The sequence below is a fragment of the Dermacentor andersoni genome, chromosome 9 (genome assembly GCF_023375885.2).
Source record: "Dermacentor andersoni chromosome 9, qqDerAnde1_hic_scaffold, whole genome shotgun sequence".
NCBI lineage: Eukaryota > Metazoa > Arthropoda > Arachnida > Ixodida > Ixodidae > Dermacentor > Dermacentor andersoni.
Window position 1 is genome coordinate 46,074,698 of NC_092822.1, and position 5,443 is coordinate 46,080,140.

Below are 5,443 nucleotides of genomic sequence, written 5' to 3' on the forward strand. Positions count from 1 at the left end.
GCGCAGCACCCTGGCGACGTCATGGGCGATAGTCGCGTCGGAGCTTGAGTCGCATCGGAGCTGTAGCAGCGACATGGCAGGTAAATTCCCATTGGCTGCGACGCCACGTCGCAAGCGCGCCTCGACGAATCAGAGCGGGCGAAAGGGATCACATGCTTCCATCCGGTGAGATGGAAGCATGTGTTCCATCCATGTGCTATCGGATGCGCTCCATCCGGGAACACAACCATAGCGCGCCAGGTGTTGCACGAGGGGAGAGGGTATTGCCGCGACGCCACGTCAGCTCCACCCTCCCGCTGGTATGCCTGTGTTATCCGCGCGTTCCTTGGACGCGCAACCTGGCTCCCGGGTTCTAATTGCGCCTTGATAAGGCCAAATAAAAATGCGCCAGTTGGAGAAGTATGGGAGAGGCCTTTGCCCTGCAGTGGGCGTAACCAGGCTGCTGCTGCTGATGATGATGATAGAAAACATTCGCAGAAAGGCCTATTCCTCAATCAAAGACTAAGTAACAAAAAGCCAACACGACTTTTCTTTCACCCCGAATGTCATGCTTAGCAGTAAAATTGCGTCATCTAAGGCACTAAGTCGTACCTACTGGGCACTCCTTTGTATAATAAACACGATGTGCAAAATTCTGCATGTAGGACACTTGCCATTCCCATGCTTTCCAGAAGAAAACAAGCGTATCATGCCTACTCAGAGATAATTACTGAGATAATACACAAAAAGAGCAGTAATTTTTTCAGCTTTAGTACGTTTGTAGAACGTGAGACAGAAAAAGCACTGAGGGCGGAATGGAAATCTGGGCAAGTTACTGAAGTTGCAGAATGTGCCTTGGCACAGAAAAACACAAGTCATAGACCAGGTGACAATGAGGCAGAACATCTACTTGTCAGCTTTCTCTACCGGCAAGAGGGAAGTGTAGCACAATCAAGGTGCAACGACGTCTGAAGGCTCACGGAGCACACACATGGACAGGGCTGTGTTCGTGTACATGCTCCTTCTGATGTCCTTGGGTCTGCGCGCTCACCTGTTGTCTTTAGGCACCCGGAACAACCTTGAAGTGCTTGTTTTTGAGGTATTCGTGCACCACTGCACTATGCACGAGCGGTACGAGTCCTGAAACGGGGGAAACATCGCGGAGCACAAGCACACAGCCACCGAGCAAAACGAAACTGACCAAACTACCCACGCCGGTCAAGGTACAGCAGCGCACGCTTCTCGATAACAGCAGACAACGAAACATGAAACGTCATGCAGCGGGCTAAGCTGGCGCCGGGCCGGCGGGGCCGCACAGCGCGCGCGCGGTGACAGTGGAAGGTGAGGGCGTTAAGAGGGACGGCGAGGGGAGAAGAGGTGGGGTGGGGGGGGGGGGGGGAGGGCTTGGCATTTTGGATCGGCGCGCGTGCGCGCGACGATCTATGAGGTCATGCAAGGGAAACGGATTTCCGCATAGATGGGACCAGTTACCTCTGCCACCGAAGCCGGGGAGTTTCCCACCGTGGTCCTGGCTTCGACTCCTCGCATTGACACTGTACTCGCACATGTTAGGGTTCCTGCTAAGCAGCTGAGAGCATACCGCACTGCGAGGCACGCACTAGTTGCAGCTAAACCGATACGTTAAATCTGGATGATGCTTTTTTTTCTTTCTTCTTTTTTTTTTTGAGACGCCGACAAACGCCGGCTGTGTATTTAGTTTGTCTCAGCACGTGAACATCGATTGTGCGACGCCTGCGACGCCGCGGGCAGTGCTTGTCCTCACCACTTTTTTCTCACACGCCTTCTGCACAGCGCTAAACCTTACTGTCGCTTTCAATGCTTCACCTTCCGGAGATTGAAACTAACCATACTTCTTTTATTTTTGCGTTGTTTTGTCGCCCTAGTTGAAAAAACGCGCATGATAGGATCGAGGGCATGCGGTTGTGAGGTATGCACATGATCAAGTTTCATTTCCCGCAGTTCTTTAACCTGGAACGCAGTGCTCGAATCGACACATGAACGTTTATGAATTCCTCCTGCATCCGAGTGTCGGTGCCGCGACTGCGAATCCTACCACCAACCATGTACTCAATTGCAGAACGCCGTACGCTCCTCCTTTCACGGCGATTCGTGGAGTAACGGTTGAAGTTACGTTAAGAGGCATTCATAAGCGAAACATGCCATGGTGGATCACTGGCGTCCGGAACCACAAGATGTAGTCCGCATGTGAGTGTTCCAAATTCTACATATAGGGACGGCAATTTTCCTGCGCATCACACTTCGCACGACGACCGTGCGCCTCCACGGCTTGACCACCAGGTCTGAATAGTGATATTTGATTCGCCTTGAAGTTTTCAATACTCGCAGGCTTCTTGCAATTTTTTTAATACCGAGTGAATTAGTCTTCATCAGCTATTTCGTCCCTTTACTACAAAGTATAAAGCGTTTGCTAGAATTCTCCGTGTACTCTTCTTCGAATGCAGCTCAAGCACGTGCCCCCAGGATAGACGCAAGCGTAGGACTCCTCGCCCCCTTAGTAGAACGAACACGATGTCCAGCACGACACACCGCATAGCGTCCAGCGTGGAGCCCGGCGTTCCGTCCATCGCCTCGCAGATCACCAAATTGCCCGGTATCCAGCAACCTGTGTCTCTGTGCTCGACCTTCAAGGACGAGTCCCAGACTTGGGATCTAAAAGGACGCTTCGAACTGTGAGTTCATCTTCATCACATTGGGTCTGCTATATCATAAACTAAAAGTAACACGTAACTGCGATGTTCGCAATGCCTGCAGTACGTCCCTCAAGTCTGTCAATAAGCAGCAAATATATTTAGATTAAGAAACGTAAGGTGCTTGCATACAGAAGCAGAACTCAAGACTCTTGCGTTCTATAGTCAAACTAACCCCAGTTTTAGAATCACGTGCAGGTGCTTACGTGTGTAGAATAAATAAAAACAGTTTGAGGAACGTTGCAGTGCGCGCTCCCTGGAGAAATTACGGAAATTTAGGCGAAATACAAAAAAACGATGACCGATGATTTGTAGACGCAAGCCCATAGAGATGACAAATCAAGAAATAGTCACCTAGTCCACTTGACCTAATTACGTATTTCTACATGTAATACAATCTATCGTTTCGCCTAGCTCACTTTATATTTGTTTTCTTCGTTAAAAGCTCAATGTACATATTGTAGACCTATACATATACACGTCTGTAACGACCCCTGCTCCAGCTCTTCCTTGCTTTTCTGCCCAACAATACTGTAAACGTATCTTGCTTAATTATCTTGAACGCTGACCAGTTATAACTCTCATACTAAAATGTCTTAGAAAAGCTGTGGACCTATCAGTGTCAAAGATAGGTCCGTCTATCAAAACGTTGGCCAGCCCCCATTTTGGGGCACTGTATCCCGATTTATGTAACTTCTATAGCATAGTGTGCTACTCCATTTGTCACCCCCTTAAAGGATGCCTGCTATAGAAGTTACATAAACAGGAATAAAGTTCGTCAGAAAGGCTGGCCAATGTTTGCATAGCTGCACCTATCTTCGTCAATGGTAGGTCTACCTACCGAAACGTTGGCCAGCCATTCTAAGGCAATTTATTCCAGTTTATGTGACTTGTATACCACAGTGTGCTATTCGACCCCTTCCTCGGAGGAATGCATGGCGCTGCAACTGTTCAGCCACCCCAGACACAATGAGTAGTACCTGTTTTTGTCAAACATTCGTTCTTGTGATTTCAGAAGTTCTTGTGGCGTTCTTAATAACAAGTTTACTCTTTCTTAAGTTTCAAGCACCCGTATTTTACTTCAAGGTTTGATGATGACAATAAGGGTCAGCGAGCATACATAGGTGATGCCTTTTGCTCCATTTAGAAAGCCCTAGTTCGCTTAAACATTTATCAAGATATGAAGCCACATGGTCATTCGAGGTCGGAGTTACGAAGTTTAGTCCGAATATTATGCAATACCCTTCCCCCTTCCCATGCTGCCTGTAGACACTAACGTCACATTTAATTCTGGTAGTTCTTGCAGAAAAATTCAGGCGTAAGTTTCCTACTATACTAAGTAGAGGGAACTGTGGCGCGGTGATTCGATCATTTGCCACGAATCACAGCTGCCACATGAATTCCCCTAATGTTCGCCTTCGTTGACTCAGACATATTTGGCTGTTTATTTGTTGCACTTATTCAACGAATTTGAAAGCAGGCGTACTTTTTCTAAGCGCATGATTTCAAGAAGTCCATTCACGCATGTTTAATCATCGCTACTTCTTGCACTCACAACGCAACATTTCGTTGAATACCATCAATCGTCAAAGTTACAAAGTTACATTGAAGCCGGGGGGACTTACGCATATCTGTGTAATAAGTATAATTTTTTCGCTGGCTAAACTACCATGCGTGAAGCTCTCGTAGGCAAGAGCATCAGATTTGCCTCTAGTACTTTTTTTTTGAAGGAAACACTGTGCTTTGGAGTACTTTGCGGTATACTGTTGATATTGATGGTCAGTTTAACATTTCTTATAGGCCTCGTAAAAGCGATCGAGATAGCCCCCTGCAATACCTACATATACTGGCTTTTCAAAGGGTACATGGTGAAAGGCGGGGAAGTTGAACCATCCGAGGAGCCCAATAACGTTTCCACACATGAATAATGATTATGTATATTCAGTATATGATTAAATAAATATTTCATTACAGTATAAGCTGATGTGTTGCCCCAAGACATATTCATACCTGCATCTGTTAATTCAAACAAAATTCTAGGGCCCCTTCGAGTTTAAATTATCAGAAGTCTACTGTATATGTAATCAGTTGTAAGCAACGAACACGGCGCCGTAACTACCAGGCTCCGTTTTTCTCAGAAACCGAGGTGCCTCAAAGACGTTGAGGAGACAGACCCGCAAGCGGCGGGCTGCATGCTTGCAGCCTCGCTGCTACCTCTGGTTCGACCTCCTTCGCTGACCGCAGGTACCTGCCCTCTGCCTCGAGCCCCGCATCTTACGACCCTGGCAGTCTACAGCAGCCTGTGTCGTACAGAGAGTAAAATTGCGTTTTAAAGAGAAAGGTTGTGTGTCTGCTTGCTCCCCCAAGTTCTCGAGGCGCCCTTTTTGCGTGGAAGCCGCTTGAGGCGAGTGTACGCCTGCGCCTCACTTTGCGTCGCATATTTCTGGTCCGCAGTGGCACATTCATGGGCCGCTGTCGACAAGAGGTAGTTTTTTAACCATGTGTGCGTCTAGCTAGCCGAGTCCGTGGTCGAGAACTTTTACACAGTTGCCACTCCGTTGACCCAGAGATGGACGGCCAAATCTTAATTCGTCAAGTGTCTCAGCACGCTTGCGTGCCCAAAAGAAATCCCCAAGGTTGTTCTATGGGGCTTGCCCAAGGACATATCAGTGGCGTATTGGTTTAAATATCCTACTACTGTGCTCGAGATCCTCAGATCAAATTTGGCAAGCGGA